The sequence below is a fragment of the Prinia subflava genome, chromosome 9 (assembly GCF_021018805.1).
Source record: "Prinia subflava isolate CZ2003 ecotype Zambia chromosome 9, Cam_Psub_1.2, whole genome shotgun sequence".
Taxonomy (NCBI): Eukaryota; Metazoa; Chordata; class Aves; order Passeriformes; family Cisticolidae; genus Prinia; species Prinia subflava.
The window spans coordinates 14,801,565-14,810,220 of NC_086255.1; the positions used below are offsets into that span (position 1 = coordinate 14,801,565).

Genomic DNA, 8,656 nt, shown 5'->3' on the forward strand with positions numbered 1-8,656 from the left:
AGGAAGGGAAGGGCTCTGATATCTTCTCATAATTAACTGTATATTAATTAGAGCAATAAAGAGTTAGAATGTTCAAAGCCATTCTCTTAAGACTGGGTAGGCTGTACAACACATGTACTTTAATTGAGTCTAAATCCCCTGATTTCAGCTACTCAAGCAGACACACCACGACAGCAGACTGGTCTCATAGTGCCACAACCGGACATTCCCCCAAGGACTGGCATAGAGGAGAAAGGTACCCCCATTATCTTACATTTTCTCTCTCAGTCTCCTTCCTCCCCAAATAAAAGACAAAAACCCTCAAAGAACAAAATCTTGTTATTTTAGTTCCGAACTGGCAAAAAGACTTTGCATTTTCTGTAGGAGGAGGTGATCAATTTTGTGATCCTAGATCCATGTTTTAGCTGCAATTAATTTTTTCTTCTTACTATATAGGTTATGATCCACATATTCTGTACTGTTCTAGTCCACCTAATCTTTTTCTCAGGAAATTTTAAAAAAGAAAAGTTGATGATCAGTGCTCATTTCTCTTTTTGCTGTTCCCCATCACCAGTAAAACACTGTTACATAATGCAAAGACGTGGGCGTTAGTATGTGGTGGTTTTAAACAAAAAATACACATCTTGTGCATCCTGATCCTTGCTTCTTTGCCCCATGAATACCCTTAGCAGTCCCTATGGATGGTGCAATTTTAAAGAAGATCATTATCTCCCTGTACCTTTTACTTCTGACTACATTTTTCTCCTTGTGAATGCATTCAAAGTTTTTGCAGTGTTAATGGGGTATTATTAGTGGTTTTTCTGCAGCATCCTTCTTAGGATGTGTCTTAGCAGTTACTTTAAACATTTTGAAGAACAAATGTCAGCATCTGAATACCAGTTAATTTACAAGTCCAGTGGGATTCATAGATAAAAAACAGAAAGTAAAACACCAAACGAGCACTTTCAAATCAGACTGTCTAAAACCACGTAAAATCAGAACAATGTTCTGCTGCCATTTACCACAGAGAACAGGAGTTTACTGCTTTAATAAAATGGAGATGGAGTTGGATAGTGCAGAAGCTGACTAGAGAATCTTAATTCACTACATAAATTGTGGTGCAATTTTTAAAGATTTTGAGCACCTGAGGCTTTTTATCATTTTAGGATGGCTGAGAACTCCATTGAAGGTTGCCTGTTTTCAGGCACTGGTATAACAATTTTCCAACTCAGCATCATGGAAGAATCATATGTCAGTGCGTGTAAGGATTCTCTAGCAGACATTTGCAGCCTCCCTCTTTGCAGCTGCTGATGTGTCCAAACCTTGTCCCATTTCATAAAGACTTTAATATTTTGAAAAAGCCTCACATTCACACAGTATTTCAGAAATATTAATATGAAATTTAGCCAGGGAAAGAGGATCTCTGGTGGAATCTCCAATTTATTTACACAACATATCCAACCTCCTGCTCTCAGGGTTCAGTTTCTCAGTATTTGGACATTGCCACATATAGTGGTTTGAAAATAAAGTCATAATACTATTTTCCCTGAGCCCAGTTTGTGAGAAATGTGTATTCTATTTAAAGCAATATCATGTTTAATTTCATAACAAAAAGGATTTCTTTTTCTGCATTCTGATTATGAGTGTTCATTCCTCTTACCTTAAAATATATGCTCACAAGGGAAAATAAATCTGGATTTGAAATTTAATTTGTAACTATAAAATATGGAATAGTTATTTCTGTTTATAGCATCTTAAAAAAGGGAGTGTAAATACACAGTGTAAGCTACTGTTTATTGATGCCAGATCTGTTTTAAAGCAATGATAATAACTTTTCCTCTCAAGGGAGGACACTATTTCTTCTACAAACGATAAAGTGTATATATTATTTCACATTTTTAATGCTGAATTTTCATCTTAGATTTGCAGTTTGACATTTCTTAGCTAAAATATTTTCACATTCATGTCTCACTTATTGTCAATAACATCTATCAATTTCAAGCAAAAAGAATATTAATATTAAGAGAAGGTTAAATTTCTTCTGGAAGGTTTTTTGTCCAGGAGGTGGTATGGAAAATTATGCATTTGGAAAATTATTACAATTACTGATACCTTAAAGAGGAATTATAGTCAACAGAAAAAGTGACTTTGAGTTTATAAACAGCTCAGAGCAAATTTTTGAGATCACAATCAAGCTGCTGGGATCAAACAGTGTGTGTCTGTGTGTGATAAACAAGGGATTCAATTACTGAATGTGAAAGAATCATGATTCCTCTACTATGGAACTTACCAAAATTATATAAGACATTAGGCCACAGCATGTCAAAAAAGTAATAAAATAAAGCTATTTCCTCTGACATTAAAAAATGTAGCTGATAAAACTGTCATTGAGAATCTGGAAATATTTCAGTCAAATATAAAAGTATGAGGAGAAATAAATCATGAAGTCCAGCCTATTTCATAAAACATCATGATCTGCTGTGTATGTATGAGAATGCAAGAAAAATTGAATGTGAAGTACTTTAAATTATAACACATAACCATCTTCTACCAAATGCACCACAAAGCCAGCAGTGAAAGAGAAAAGGATGGCAGAAAGCAAGGGAAGTGATGAAAAGCAAACCGGTTGTGAATAATTTGAGTGAGCACAGTTAGATTCTATATCTGTGCAAATACACACACACACACATATATAGAACACAGAGAAATATAGAACAGACAGTAATAGAAAATAATATAGGCAGATAAAAGAATTTAAACTGTGTGGGTTTATAAACAATGCAGTTAATGCTGCCAACTGTAGATTATAAAAGTGGATTGGAAATAGATAAATGTGTGTACACTGGAAATATGTTCAGGATACACTGGATAAATGCTCAAGTGCAGAAGAATTTAAATTTGTTACATCAAACCTTAAGAAAATTTCGATTCCACTACAGTGCAGGTACAAAGGGAGGCAAAAGTGGTTAAGGATGGTCTTGTGGTAGATTTGAGTGGAAATTGAATTAATTGGAGTTCAAGTTTCATATTTTCTTGTGGGGACCAGATCAAACATACCTTGTGCAGTTATGCCATAACAAAGTGAGACAGAGTTTGAATTTACAGTTGATTGCAACAAATAGAGCAACTTATTCAAACTCTGTTTATTCACATGAGGAGTTAATGTTCAGCAGCTAATGTGTTTTATAATTTACACCTCAGATTTCTCACAGTAATTTCCCCTTGAAGACAAGCCTTGAGAGTGAAATTTTTCAGAACCATTTATGCTGATCTCATTCTATTCACAGAGAAGTCAGTCATAGCATTTTTTACTTAGTAGCAAAGTTATGAAAATTTTGAAATTCTCCTCTCTTCCTCATCTTGTGCTTTTCAGAATTGTATTTCTTGCCTTGCAGTGATATTACAAAGGCAAATTCAAACACCTTGAGTGTCCAGGTGATAGAAGAATGGAAGAAACCATTAAATGAATTCCTTAAGATTGAAATGCTGAGTTGCATTGCTACAGCTGAACAATAAAGGAAACATTCCATTACTGTGCATGCTTAGAAATACATCCAGGTGTTCTGGAGAGATTTTAAATCACAGAGCTGAAAAACTACCAAGCAATATCAGCCCATATGTTGAAAGATATTTTAAACTTATAAACAATACTAAAAACATCACAGTCATTGAGGTAAATTGAGAGAAATTACACTGAAATTAGTAAGAAAATGAAAAGGAGCAATGATATGCTAAAATTAAATCAATTTGCGTAGATTATGCCTCCCTCCCATGTGAACAAACACATATCTTACTTTGCTGAGCAAAATTTTTGCACTGCTTTTGGATTCCATTGGTGATGCAAGCTAAATAGCATGGGGTGAAAAACAGGTCAACAAAGTTTCTTTGGCCTTCTGACAAAGTACTTCACTATTAATTTCAGGATAAAAAAGTAAAGATTCAATGTGAATTTAAAAAGTAGTTCAGAAAAGAAAGCGTAGGAATGCACAGGAAATCCTCAGCATCCAGTCAATTCACAACCTTGCACCAAATATCTCTTTAGGAAAAGGTGCTGGCTGAGAGTTTCAGAGTACCAAGAGCTTCAGGTACTGATGCATTTGAAATTTGAATTTCAAATTAGAGATGGACACCTAGATCCCTTAGACTTCCTGGAAAGCCCTACCCTTAGGATTCTTTATGAAGCACTCGAAAATCTCAGTGAAAACTTCACTGGATGCACAGCCGTGGATCAAGGCCAGCACATTATTAGCATGCAAAAGCAGTATGAGAAAATGACAGTACAGTTTTAGTGCATTTTGGTAAACTAATGGTTCAGAGTGACTGGAATAGCGTGCTTCATTCTGGTCAATCACTCCCAAAAGGAAGAGGGAGTTCAGAGGTGGCTGTCAACAAAAGATTGCAAGCATAAATAATTTGTCAATATAAGGAAATAGTAAAAAAATGCAGAGTCTGTGCTTTGACTGCTGCATTAGATAAATGAACTGACATAACCCTTGCTCATTCCCTGACAAGTTCACAAAACATATTTCAGAGAAACAAAAAGGCAACAAAATTAAAACTGACAAAGTTATGTGCTCTGAACAATGCACAATTAATCTAGGAGTGTCACTGTCACTAAATATTACTGCAGATGTATATAATGCAAACAAAAAATAGCAACCACCAACAAAGATAAAGGACAGTTTAAATTATATTTCAAAATAGAGTATCAGATTTCTTATAGAAAAAATCTACTATAAAAGTAGATTTTACAAGAGCTCCAGGTGAAACAGATCAGTTTGAGAAAACTTCATTTCTAGCTTCATAATAACTAGGAGGTATGTCATACAGAAATATGTGGTAACTTACTAAAGATACTTTTCAAAAAAATTTCATATAAAGAAAGTCGAAATAATTTTATGCATTTGGATGTGCTTGTTTATTGAGTTCTGTGGAAAGAGGGAGTGAAAAAAAAATCTCCATTTCTGACTAAATGATCATAGTTTCTACTCTTATTTCTCAAAGCCCAACTTTTGCCTTTCATTAATTTAGTAAAGGCTAGGAAATACACAATTAGAGCATACAGTCTGACATTGATATTGAAAGTACAAGCAAATTTGGATGCACAGAAGACAAGGAAAACTGGAGCAGCATGCCAGATTGGAGTCACATTCCAGAGGGCAAAAGGCTGTAAATATAAAGAAAGCCAGCTAACAGAAAGTTAGGAACCCAGATGCTTCTATGTTTCATAGATGCCAGGGCACAAAGTAACATGATTAAATTATTGAATTTAAGAGGATGTGTGATAACAATCACAGTTCATTTAATGTCAGATTGTGAGTCATGTGTTCCAGACTCTGGACATTCTCATTGATCTCTGAATTTTCTGTTGCTTCATATTCAATCAAGACACCAAATTTTAGGCCTCTTTATTCAGATCACACCTCACACTAACACAGAGAATAATAAGATTATGGTCCATGTGAATAATCCTTACATTCTTCCTGCTTTTTTGCTTGGAGATGGCCTTAATTCTTGGACAGTTTCTAATCCACCAAATCACATGAAATGCTGCAGGGCAGAACTCTTATCTAGCCAAAAACTCCACACTTGGGATTTCAACAGTTAAACATCTCTTTTCTACTTATACTTGTTTCTATTAAACTGCAGCTTATTTTATGCAAACCTTTTCTTGGAAATAGCAACAGCATTTTGACACCCAATCCTGTTCTCCAATATGCTTGAACCCTCCCTATCTCAAAGTCACCCTTGTCTCCCCCATAATCCAAGTAATTAATAAAAAATACCACCAACTGGGTTTTTTATGTCTTAAAATTGTGCAGTTAGATGTGACTTTCTGCCAATAAACGCTGAACTGCTCAGCACAACTTTAATTCAATACATATTAAAAAGAAAGTATAGGAATCAAATACAAGGCAATATGTGATTAAAGGAAGAAAAAGAGATATGAATATATGCAGCGAGCAAATTAAAATATAATTAGCCATGAAAGGAACATAATTTCATGTGACAAACAACAAACATCTAAAAATCCTATCCCATTTGTCTCAATGGAGATGTTAATTTCAGATTAAGTAAAATTAAAACAAACATAGAAGAGACAATGCCAGCTCTCGATCTCTGAAACTACAAGCAAACTGAAGCATTCTTGCATCTTGGCAGTGTTTTTAACTGAAACGTTGGTTAAGCTGCATCTAAGAAAGGCCATCCTTGACTGAACCAAGCATTTACTTGTCTTGTATCCCCTCCCTAGCAGTGACCCACCTGGGACTCCTGAGGGAGTGTACAAACCCAAGGCAAACATGCAGTGACTTTTCTAAGCACACTTTCCTAGGCCCTAGCCAGTCTGAGCTTCAGTGGCTCTCTCTGAAACAGAATTATGAGTTTTATAGTCCTTAACGGACAATATCAGTAATTCTATAAATCTTACTACTTTTTGAATCATTGTTAGCACAGCTTGTGTCAAGGAGTTCCATGGTGTAACTCTGTGAAACTGAAAAAATACTTCCTCTGGTTGAACTTAATCACACCACCTACTGGTTTCACCTAAGGCCCAGTGTTCTCCCAGCAAAGAGCCAGGGAACAGTCACTCATTATCTATTTACTCACCACTCATGAGTTAATAAGCTTGTCATAGCCTCCTTCAATTTTCTTCTTCCCAGACTGAAAGCTTTGTAGTTCTAACTATTCCTTTTTTAAAAGATTTATTTAATCATCCTTTACTCATCCTACCTCTTCTTCTCTTTACCTATTCAAGATGCAGGTGACACTGCCTGTAACCATGATGTTCTCTAATTTATTCTATTTCTTCCTAAAAATCTGTAATATTAAATTTGCTTCTTTTTTTTTTTTTCTGCTACTATTCTCATAGCTTACAGTGAATACATTGTGAATAGATAATCTCACAATGAAGTTCTTAAACAATAATTCTCAGTTTGAACTCCATTGTTATGCACAAATTTATATTTTTTTACCATTTGAGAACCAATTTTTATTTATTTACAGTGAATTTCACTTGTCACTTTATCACTCAGTATCACTGAGGTACTTCTTTGCAGTTGAGTTTCTTTTTTCCTATTCTAAATAATTTACTATCAGCTGCAAATTTTCCTGTATAAATTTTCCTATTCTAATGCATTTGAAATAATGCTGGTTTTACATCTTTAACAAGTTGCTTTGTAAGCTCTTTTGTAGTCTACACTATTGTGGTTTAATATTGTACTTTTGGGCTTTATGTTTCTGTTATTCTTGGATAATGGAGCAACAGACCTGCCTTAATTTCTTATAAACTGATTTGTTGGTGCCTTCTTGTAAGAAGACTTAGCCAAAATCTGATTTTTAGAACAGAATAAATGAACCTCTAAGATATAGCAAAAGCAGCTGAAAAGAACCATTTAATATATAATCAAATTAGAATAAGTCAATTGAAATTTTTGCATTGTAGAGGATCTTAATTTGTTACTGAAGCCCAAGACTAAAACCAACCACACATTTCAAAATGCCAATACTCTGCTTTGGAAGTGGCCCTGATGAAAACATGAGTTCATCTGCTGAGATCTGCTGATGTTTTTGCAATAAACTTCCTCTACAATAAGTATAGAATACAAACCCCACCTGCCAGTGGGAATTATTTGTGCTCAGTTTCATAACTTTGGAACAGTTCATAAGAATAAGTTAAATGTTAATAAACCAACAATGTTTTTACATCTGACATTTGATTATTTGGTTAAGGCCATGCAGCCTCTCTGACACTGAGTAATTATTTCTTGAAGATAGCTGTCAGTATCTCAGCTAAATTTAAGAACTATATTTTCATTTTTCTCTCTATTCAAGACATGACTGAACAGAGATATCCAATAAAGCTCTCAGTCATGTTCTTGAATTTAGGCACACATTAGAATTCCTTGGGGTAAAAAAAGACATATTTCAGTCTAAAAGTGTTTGCTTATACTATTTTATAATCAAAGAAAACCAGACTATCTATCTCTCTGTCTGTCTATCTATCCATCCATCTATCTATCTATCTATCTATCTGTCTGTCTGTCTATCTATCTTTCCAATATCATGCTGCAATTATAGCAACATCTCCTTCAGCTGGCAGATCTTCCACATCATGTCCTGGGATGTTTTAACTAGACTGTTGTATCTGGTACTTGAATTTCACTTCAGAAAGGGTAGATCTAAAGGTTCATGTAAATAGCTCCCTTTCAAAATCCATTGGAATTGCTCACACATTCTTAAATACTTGATTAGCTGTGACAAATGAGCAGGAGAACAAAAACAACAAACTAGGAAAGAAATGCTCAAACTAGCAATTTTCTGTAAAAATAGATTCTGACACACAACAGTTCAAGAATCCATAGACATGAAAACATAGGGCAGGTTTTTTAGAAGTTTCCAGTAAATTTTAATGCAACCCTTCTAAATTAATATTAAAATGCATCCCTACTAAATAAACAGCCTTTAATATACAAGATTTCCAAATACACGACTTCTACAAATACAGCCCATATTAACAAGGACAGACAGGTACATATCACCCGATAATAACTACACCAAACAGCTAAGAATAGAAGCATATATAATTAATAACGACTTCAAAATATGTATGTTAAATATTTTTCAAGGCAAGAGAAAATATTTTCTCACTGTTTTCTTTGAAAGTGGACATCTGCAC

At 34.5% G+C, this 8,656-nt stretch overlaps 1 long non-coding RNA gene across 1 annotated transcript in view; it reads left to right on the forward strand.

Annotated features, from left to right (window-relative positions):
- Positions 1–2,451, forward strand: part of LOC134554730 (uncharacterized) — a 33,695-nt gene extending 31,244 nt beyond the window's left edge. The window contains exon 6 of the long non-coding RNA XR_010081309.1: positions 149–2,451. This is a non-coding gene — a long non-coding RNA (uncharacterized LOC134554730). The remainder of the gene's footprint in view (positions 1–148) is intronic.
- The last annotated feature ends 6,205 nt before the right edge of the window (positions 2,452–8,656 follow it).